We start from the raw sequence: 10,743 nt of genomic DNA, 5'->3' as shown, positions 1-10,743 counted from the left end.
AAATGGTGCAGTACTATTTATAAGAGACATAAATTCCCCAAGCACGAAACCCAAGGGTCGCCAATTGAAGTTGATAGGGCATGAAACGGTTCAATCCCCTGGGAACGTGTGTCATAATGCCAGACAACCATGAACAACATTTCAAGATAAACGATCCTACGGTTCCGAAACGACCGCAAATGGTTCAAGGATATCGAAAAGACGTCGTTACATTACTTGAATCTAAAGACCATACCCAAGGGGTAGGTAGTCAGATTTTTCTTAAATATGTAACAATCTTAATCCATCTACCAGGCCCGACAAGAGACGACCCCGGCTGACGGAGGGGTCCCGTCCAAGCGGCGAGACAGCGGAAGACGACATGGTTCGCTCTAAACTCCGTACTCACAACACCTGCCGAGTCAAAGAACGATACTCAGGGAACGACGAAAGCGGACGTGGTATCAAAGTGTATTGACCTAAGAACATAGTGAGGATTCCACAACTATATATAGGTAGGGAACCTTCCTAGATAGGGGGCGATCTTTTCTCTCTCTTCTCTCCCCCATATAATCTTCTTAGCAAAAGAAAAGACAAAAAGAAATCTTGGAGGGAGGATGTAAATTGATTATCTCCATCGATTGTAGGGAGAAGAAATGAAAAATATCAATAAGATTGATCGCCCCTATTTCATTTTATGCATTATCTTCTGATTTGTTCATGGATCTGGAGGGTTTTATGTTTGACTAAGATTTATCTCTTTATCTTCTTTAATTGATTTAATCAAAAAGGTTTCAATATCTTTTGGGTCAAACACACCTCACTGATTAATTTTGGAGGAATGCATATTTTTAGCTGCTCCCAAAAATAATAGTCCCTCCGTTTCAAATAAAAGAGGTAGTTTGACTCTGCACGGAGTTTAAGGAAAAAAGAAAGACTTTTAAAATTTGTGGTCTTAAAAGCTTAAGGGGTAATGCTTTGTGGGGCCATGACTTTTGTGTGGTTATAAAAGCTTCTCATTAAGGGTAAAATGGGTAAAATGAGGAGTTTAAAGTTGAATTGTTTCCAAATTTAGAAATATGTCATTTATTTTGGAACAGACTAAAAAGGAAAGTACCTCATTTAATATGAAACGGAGGGAGTAGCGGACAAAATATATATTTTTTGTAAATATGTGTATTATATACGTATAATATACATATTTTATACACTTCTTGGCTAGCGAATGTAATTAGTTTTGACCGACCAACCAATTTTGTACTCTGCTCGAAATTTTATTTCAAAGCTTATTAGGTTATTTAGTTTATTGTTGTGTCCAATTGTATTTTCTTAAATGTGGTTCCGGAAAGAAGAGAGGGAAAAAACATGATATAAAAATGCAAAACTTAGTTTTCAATGTTGTCTCTGTCTTTATGGTGAACCATCTCTTTACAATTATTAGATTGGTTGAATACATACGGAGACACTTAAAGTTGGCATAATTTTTTATTTAGACATCTGAACTTTCCTAATGAGCACGTACAATACATGAACTTTGTTCCAATTAAGCACTTCTTGCTGAGTTGGCATTTTCACCATTATAAGCGTGTGAAGAGCCCAAAAAATAGATTTTTTCTTCTTTTTTTTTTTTGTCTTTTTTATTTCCTTCTTCTTCTTTATGTCCACCACGTTAAAACCATCAATTATCTCATCAGGATAATGGATCTCGGTTGTCGCCGGCGACGGAGATGGAACACCGGCGGGAGAACTATCAACAATCTCATCGGGATAACGGATCTCCATTGTCACCGGCGCCAAAGAAGGTGCAAAGTTGCCATAATTAAGCAAATTCACGACGTCATCTAACGAAATCGACACAGATAACACAACAATCCACTGATTCCGATAAACCTCCGTTCTATTAACAACGACGCCGTTAACAGTCACAGCGCCATCGACGAAATTCACAACGAGCGTCTTGTTCGGAGCAAGAGTTTCTAACTGGGTGTAAATTAATTATTTTTTTCTTTTTGAGAATTTTATTTTATTTTGTTTACTAAATAGATTTTAAAATAGTTTTTTTTTTTAACTCAAAACGATATATATCCTTTTTTTTTTATATGTCATTTGTCATGTCAGCCTCTAGTGCATTGCACACTTTGCAAGTTTGGCTAATTGTCAAAAAAAGTGCTTAATTGGAACAAGTTTAGTGTAGTATAAGTGCTCAATAGGAACAGCCTTCAGTTTAGGTGTCTAAATGAAAAATGGTGCCAACTTTAAGTGTCTCAAGATGTTTCCGCCTATTAGATTTTTGACAATCACTAATCTTTTGTTTCCACTAACCGGTCTATGATAACTGATAGGTTTTCATTTGCTTAAATCTTATGTCGTCTTCACTTTATATGTAATCCAAAATCAAGCCATATATGACCAGTGGACAATCATATAGTGTTATCCAAATTATTTTTTGGCTTCAACATTTTCTCATGTCAGTTGTTTTATCCAAGAAAAGAAAATTGTGAGGAAATATATCAAATATAATAAATGTAGTGGTACACATATATACGCGTACGTACATACAATACGATAGTGATTTAGTTTCTATATCAAGTTTACATTATTAAGGACCAGACTAGAAAAGTAAATGGTATTAATTACTAACTCATGTTACCATCATGCATGTCAATTCATAGGTAAATGAAATTCTTGCTGGTGGTAAGTATCACCTTTCAATCTCTGTTCTGAATTTGGAAAATGAAATAATAAGCAAGTTGATCAATGTATCAAAGAGTGTGACATAGGTAAAAAAGCACTCTTACAAAATCATTAATTTTATAGGGCCCTCCATGAGAAAGAAGATGAAGATGACAATGAAATTGTGAACAGCAAAGGAAACAAGTCGCGTGCAAAGTTCTTTGTGATAGCATTAGTATGCAGTTTTTCGTGGTACTTATTCCAAGGTTACATCTTCCAAGCTCTATCAAGTATTTCATGGGTGTGTTGGGCATATCCAAACTAAGTCACTGCTCAACAGATTGGATCAGGTCTAAATGGACTAGGAGTCGGGACGTTCACGTTAATTAGACTGGGCTACTGTAGCTTCATTCTTGTTCAGTCCTCTTATTTGTCCTTTCTTTGCAATAGCCAATGTCTTTGTTGGCTATGCCTTGATAATGTATGTAGTGATTCCTATATCCTACTGGGGTTTCAATGTCTACAATGCCAAAAACATCCCTCTTTATTCCTCTGATTTGTTCACTGCACAAGGTCAGGAGTATAACATATCACTGATTGTGAATAAGCAATTTAATCTTGATTTAGCCGAGTATGAGAAGCAAGGGAAAATATACCTGAGCCTTTTCTTTACTCTTACTTATGAATTTGGATTTGCCACCATTGCTTCTACGCTCACTCACGTGGCCTTGTTTTATGGAAGGTAAAATTCTCCTCATTTTTCCTTTCCATAAGCAATTTTAGTTCGTTTAAATTTATATAGTCTAAACCTGAGTTCTCACATTTACTTACTGCTCCTTCATGAAGAGAAATTTACCAACGCTATCGAGCTTCCTCAGAAGGAAAGGTTGATGTCCACACGAGGCTGATGAGAAGATACAAAGACATACCTTCGTGGTGGTTTTACTTGCTTCTATTCGTGACAATTCTTGTATCGCTTGCCCTTTGCATCTTCCTGAAGAATCAGGTTCAGATATGCCTTATTGGGAACTCCTCCTTGCCGCTGTGCTTGCTTTCACATTCACCCTTCCCCATCAGCATCATTACTGCAACCACGAATCAGGTAATTGAAATGCCGATCTATCCTTCTCTTTGCCAGTATACCTATGTACTACTCCCTCCGTTTCAAGAAGACTGTCTTAGTTTGACTTGGCACAAACTTTAATAAAGAAGACAAGATTTTTGAGATATATCATCTTACATAAGCCATAGCATTTGTGTGGCGGTAAAACTTTTGAAACTTGTGGTCTGAAACTTGTCATAGCATTTGTGTAGCAATAAATCCTTCTTATTAAGGAAATATTGAAAGGTGCCAATCTTTTTAAAACAGAGTAATAAAGAAATAGTGCCAATCTTTTTGAAACAGGGAGTATATTGCTTTGTTTTTCTACTCTTTTTGGTTGTAGACATAGTAAGAGATCACGACTGATTGTTGTGCATTTGTTTATGTCATTAGACTCCAGGACTAAGCATTATCACTGAGTACATTATGGGGGTGTTATATCCTGGAAGACCTATTGCTAATGTGTGTTTCAAGACCTACGGTTATATGAGCATGACTCAAGCAATCTCCTTTCTCAGTGATTTCAAGCTTGGTCATTATATGAAGATACCTCCCCCGGTCATTGTTTTTAGTTCAGGTACAATTTTTTCCGTAGTAGGTTTGCATAGTTCAAGTGCTTCAATAGCTCAAATTTCTGAAATTAAATTTTTGGGAACACAAAAGTACAATCAGAATTGAAACATGTCACTGGAAGTACTGTACAATTAATTGTAGCTTCCCAATCAATGGGGATTATAAACTATCATACATTTTCACTAGTGTGTTTCTTGCTCTTAGAATCACCTCTTGACATTTTCTCTGTTCCAGTTCCTTGGAACTATAATTGCAGGAACGGTTATCCTGAGTGTAGCATGGTGGCTGTTGGATTCTACAGACGATATATGTCATCAGGATAAATTTTCCAACAGCCCTTGGACTTGCCCCGGTGATCACGTCTTCTTTAATGCATCAGTTATTTGGGGTCTCATAAGTCCTAAGCGGATTTTTGGCCATCTTGGCAATTACTCAGCACTAAACTGGTTCTTTCTTGGAGGAATGCACGGATCAGTTGTAGTATGGTTACTACATAAGTCGTTCCCGAAGCAAACGTGGATACCCCTTATTAACCTTCCAGTACTTCTTGGAGCAACAGCTATGATGCCACCAGCAACTGCACTCAACTACAATTCTTGGATTTTGGTCGGGACGATTTTCAACTTTTTAGTTTTCAGGTATAGGAAGAAATGGTGGCAGAGGTATAACTATATCCTATCAGCAGCTTTAGATGCTGGAGTTGCCTTTATGGCTGTGTTGCTCTACTATAGTGTGGGAATGGAGAATAGAAGCATAAATTGGTGGGCATTGTGATTTAGCATATTGCCCTACAGCCAAGGGCATTTCTGTAGACGGTTGTCCAACTTTTTAAAGTTTCTCCAATGGTTTTTCTCCATCGGAAACATCCTATCTACCTTCATAAGGTAGGAGGGGTAAGGTCCACGTACATCCCACCCTCCCCAGACCCCATGTATGTTTTTTCTTATTGTTGTAATGGTTTTTCTTTAACACATATTTAGTTTTTACACATTGTAAGGAAAATTCCCCCGACAAGGAAATGTGAAACCACTAGCTTATAAATTGTTCTATACTCGCGTATGAAATTGTATATAGTTTTTCGTTCTTGTGTGGTTCAGGTTATGTCTTGTTCCTTCGTACTTTATTGAACAAGTACCGATTGGATATAAGATCAAACTTAATGCAATTGATTTTCAGTATCGATTTAAACCAAATACTGGTACCCTAAAGAAGTAATGCCATTGTTCACAAGGCAATATACATAACAACAGATCAAAGAAAACCACTAAATTAAAACTATGAGCAGAAACCTGCGAATATTAGCAAGTACTAGAAATCATTGATCAAAACAATGAACAGCCATCAACTTGAATTCCTTTAGCAGTTGGACAATTAGCCAAATCGCAGTAGTCGTCAACATTTCCCCACCAATTGATGTTGTCATGATTCGTAAGACCGAAAAACAGATAAATGAAAACCCCCATAAAAGCCAATCCAGCATCCAATGCTGCAGAAAGTTCGTAATTGTACCTCTGCCACCATTTCTTTCTGTATCGGAAAATGATGAAATTGAACAAAAATCCAACCACAAACCAACTATTGAAGTTCAAAGTTGAAGCTGGAGGCATTGCTGCTGTTGCTCCAAGTAACACCGGGATATTTATAAGTTTAATCCAACTCTGTTTAGGGAATGACTTGTGTAGCAACCACACTAAGATTGGTGCTATAGCACCTCCTAAAAAGAACCAATTCAGTGCACCATAATTACCTAGAGGTCCGAAAAATCGCTTTGGACCTACTAAACCCCAGATCACTGATGCATCATAGAAAACATGGTCACCTCTACAAGTCCATGGACTACCTTTAGGTAGTGAATCTAATTGACATATGAACGGAATGTGTGTTAGCATATACCACGCTGATGCCATGTTGATTGTTGCAGCAATGAAAGTTCCAACTAGCTGCAAAATTTGAAAAATGAAGTCAAACATGTGCTAAGAGCTAAATTTTGATTTCATCCATAGAAATGAAAAGGGGTCACAAAGTTGGTTATAGAAGAAGAAAAAAAGTCAAGAAATGGTTATTTTTACAAGAGTAATACCTGAACTACAAACATTGATCTTGGAGGAATCTTCATATAATGGCCAAGCTTAAAATCTTGTAGAAAAGATACTGCCTGAGCCATGCTAATATAACCATATGTTTTGACGCAAACATTGGCTATTGGTTTCCCTGGGATTATTAGTCCAATTATATACTCCGTGATCACGTTTAGTCCTGGTGACTGTCACACGAAAAACAACACACTCTATATGATTGAGATATTCTAAGAAAAATATCTAAACATAATTCCTTTTTTTCGACTTACATTGTTTGTTGTGGCTTGAATGATACTTATAGGGAGGGTGAAAATAAGGGCGATACCACAAGCGAAAATGAGTCCCCACCATGGTAGCTGAATCTCCGATTTCAAGACTGTGCAGAGTACAAGAGAGAGCGCAAGTGAGAGAACAAGGATCGTGTGAAACCACCATGAAGGAATGTCATTGTATTTCCTCATAAGCCTTGTATGTATATCTATTTTTCCTTTGTATGATGCTCGAAATCGCCCATATATTTTTCCCTGATCAACAATAAACTCGATGTTCAGCTAATTCACATGCATAATTGCACAAAAATGTACTAGTAGTCTCTTCTATTTGTAAGAAATGAAGAATCAATGTTGCTTGGATCCTAAAAAATGCATTTTTAGCACAGAAGCAACAACATATTAGAGTATCAACTTGTAACCACACATCTTAATAATATGATACAACCAGGTAAGTGCAACGGGGAAAGTTGTTATCATGTGGCCTCTTGCAGTGAAAATAGCCTCTTGCAGTGCAGTATAAAGCTGCATGCAATAGAACCTTACGGTCCGGCCGTTCCCAAGACACGCGTATAGCGGAAGCTTAGTGTACGGAACTGCGTAAGTGCAACCAATATAGGATAAAAGGGAAGGTTATTTATTCCACTTACCTCCCATTGAATAAGATGACATGTGTAAGAGTAGCCACAATTGTTGCAAAACTGAGTCCATATGAAAGAGCAAACATGATGCTAAGATTTAATCGTCCTTGCTTCTCATATGTAGGCATGTCTATCTCAAACTTGTCATTGACAATAGCTGACACATTGTACTTGTGGCCATTGGCATCAAATAAGTTAGTTGAGAAAAGGGGAAATTTGTTGGCATTGTAAAGATTAAAACCCCAATAAGCTGCAGGTATCATCATGTAGACAATTATAACATAGCCCACCAAAATGTTGAGAATGGCAAAGAATGGAGTGACCAATGGACTGGTTAGATATGCAACGACTGACAAATCAAAAGTGAAACATAAAATGCCAAGCCCATTTTGGCCTGATCCAAGTTGGTGGGCTAATACTGATTTTCGAAATGCCAAACAGAGAACAGAAACTGTTGACAAAGCTTTGAAGAGATAACCAGGGACAATGTACCAAGTGAAACTGCAAGTCATTACTATTAAAAAGAACTTTCCTCTAGAGTAATTGCCACTATTGTCTTTCTCATGTAGTGCCCTGCAAAATTTCATCAAAAGGTGAACTCTTGTACATTATATTATTCACAAATTCAATAATCTCCACCAGTTTTTACATTAATTATAAAACCATCTAGCTAAAATCATAAAATTACTTAAAACATTTTTGTTATTTTCCTTTTAAAGATTATGTGATGTTAGGTATCTTAGATCTTAATATTAAAAGTCTGTTATTGTCAAAGTGCTAATTTTCTTTACAATTTTTACCTGAAAATAGAGACTTGAACAAGGGTAGATGGCCACCACATTTCTGCAGGCTCTACCACATACTTCCTCATAATACCAGCCCAACCATATCCCAGAACCTGAATCCATTATAAAATGCCATTAATACAATCAAAATAAAGATATTTCTCACTAGTGATTGTGAAATTGCCACTTATATAATTTTAAAATATTTTCTCTTACAATCATTAATTTGAAGGAAAACTTGCAAACAAAAGAATGTTTTCTTAGAGATTACTCCCTCTGTTTCAATTTCTTTTGTACTAGAACACCCTCATATATTATATTAACTATTCATATTTTGCACAAGACATACACACACACACACACACATATATATATATATATATATATATATATATATATATATATATATATATATATTATGTATTAGCATGATCATAATCTAGCATATGTAGTAACTCTTTTAAATCAACTTTCTTAAATTCCGTGCCAAGTCTAATAACAAAAAAAGATAAAAGGATTAAGAAATGAACCTGGGTAGTAATGACAAGGATCCAACCAGCCAAGAAGGATATTTTCCTGTGATAAAAGACCTTAATAATATCCACAATACTAATAGCATAAGCAGTTCCACCACCAAATCCAGCACCAGCATTAGCAAATATAGAAATCAACACATGTTCTTTCATAGTAAAAGGACCTGGATTAAGTGAAAATTCCCTCAGAACCAAATCCAGGCAAATGAAACTTCCTCGTCGGTACAACTTTTGCCATCAGTCTACCTAATGGTAACGATGCAACTTGTGCAGTAATCATAGAAATAACAAGTGGATTTTGCCTGTAACTGAAGAAAATGTTGATAAATGACAACAATGCACAAGAAATTATCCCTAAAAACCACATTCGAAATGTCCATACAGGAACTGAAGGATCATCATCTGTTGGTACAGTTAAACGAACTTCTTCTACACAAGATTGTTCGTCTTCATTTTCTAATTTCTTCCACTTTTTTCCTTCTTCCATGTAGAAATATTGTTCTGAAATTGGAGAAGAAACAATTTTAAGGATGGTGTATTTGTATATTTTTCTTTGGAATTTGAATATGGTTACATGGTGTTATATATTATGACAAGATACTTTATATATAGACAGTATTTATTAGTGGTTGCCTCAAAATGGTTTGATTCTGTTTCTTGACGTGAAAATGGCATGGATTCATACTTCGTAAGTTTAATTCATGCAATTTATTATTTGCAACTCATTGACAGCTAGCTGACTAATAAGGAAACATGCATAGTAATACAGAAATAAATTTATTTCTTTCCTTGAATCTTTTTGTTTCCTTTTAGGACATTTACGACGTGAAATATTTTCTTACATACTTTTATTTTATTTGTTTTAGGAAAAAATATCCTAAAGAATGACGTCATAATTTCATTAATTTCTAAATTATACCCGTTGAAGATTCTGGTATCTCATGTAGCTTTTAGTCTTGATTATATTTGAATTAGCTTCTATATTTGCAGACTGAAACTGAAGTAATTGTTACGGGTTATATACATGTATTTTTTAAGGGAACTTTTACTTACTTAACCATAGTTGAGAAATATGCATTTTTACTTTAATTTGTAACTTTAAAATTTAATTAACTTGTTTGATTTGGTACAAATGGGTGAATATAATACGCAAATATAATTCTGAATATATATGTTTAAAAAAGTCATACATTTTACTTGAAACTCGTAAGATCAAAAGTCAAATGGAAGGCGTAGAGCAGTCCCCTCATATGCCCCTGACACCTTCAAATCCTGGCGGCTGGGGTATTTGTGAAGACTAACTAAATAGAAGGCATTTCAAATTTGTAGCGATCAAAATAATCCTGATGGCAGTAAACTAGATGGTGTTGTTTTTTCAGCTAATATTGTGGTTTTTTATGTGTCTCATATGTTATGGTTGCAAACGTACTTTTTTCACAAATTTTGCACCTTTTTCCTAAATATTTCTTAATTTTTATGAGCAAACTAATTGATTTTTTCTCTCTTATGAAATGAAAGAACCAAAAGGCAGGTACTCCAATGATATTTTATATATTTGGATATTTATACATATATAGGCACACACTTGTGGAAATTTGGTTTCTTAATATCTATATATATATTAAAGCAAGAAAGTTACTATATATAATTGCATTATGGTTAAGCCACGTGGCAAGCTAATAAATGCAAAGAGTATATGGTAACTTTATTCTATATTTGACTATGTTATATATAATTTGAATTAAAGAATAATTTGGAATTTATAGATAAAGTTTTTAAATTTGAATTAAAATAAAAAAAGAAATTTATCTTCTTTTTTTTGGTCAAGTTATCATACTTAATTCGGTTAATGATCATATGCAATCATGCTAGGAACTTTTGTTATCTTTTCTGATTATTTAAATACTACTGCGCCTATGGAAAAAAAAACTATTCCTTATAACTATAAAACTCTTTCACACTTAAAACCCTATAATTATAATTCTTTAAAACAACATAGCTAGATTTGAATAAATTAAATTTATTTTAAAACAAATGTAACATATAGGGCTATGGTTATCCAGATAACAAAAAAGAGTTTAAAAATCGAATAAAAGTTTACTTACATATA

The 10,743-nt window shown here is 34.9% G+C and overlaps 2 pseudogenes; one reads left to right on the top strand and one right to left on the bottom strand.

Moving 5' to 3' along the window:
- The first annotated feature begins 1,677 nt into the window (after positions 1–1,677).
- LOC109210356 lies at positions 1,678–5,348 on the top strand (annotated as a pseudogene).
- A 270-nt stretch (positions 5,349–5,618) lies between these two features.
- LOC109210355 lies at positions 5,619–9,120 on the bottom strand (annotated as a pseudogene).
- Positions 9,121–10,743: the final 1,623 nt, after the last annotated feature.

This window comes from Nicotiana attenuata, unplaced genomic scaffold, assembly GCF_001879085.1.
Source record: "Nicotiana attenuata strain UT unplaced genomic scaffold, NIATTr2, whole genome shotgun sequence".
Taxonomy (NCBI): domain Eukaryota; kingdom Viridiplantae; phylum Streptophyta; class Magnoliopsida; order Solanales; family Solanaceae; genus Nicotiana; species Nicotiana attenuata.
This window is presented reverse-complemented; position numbering and strand designations above follow the sequence as displayed.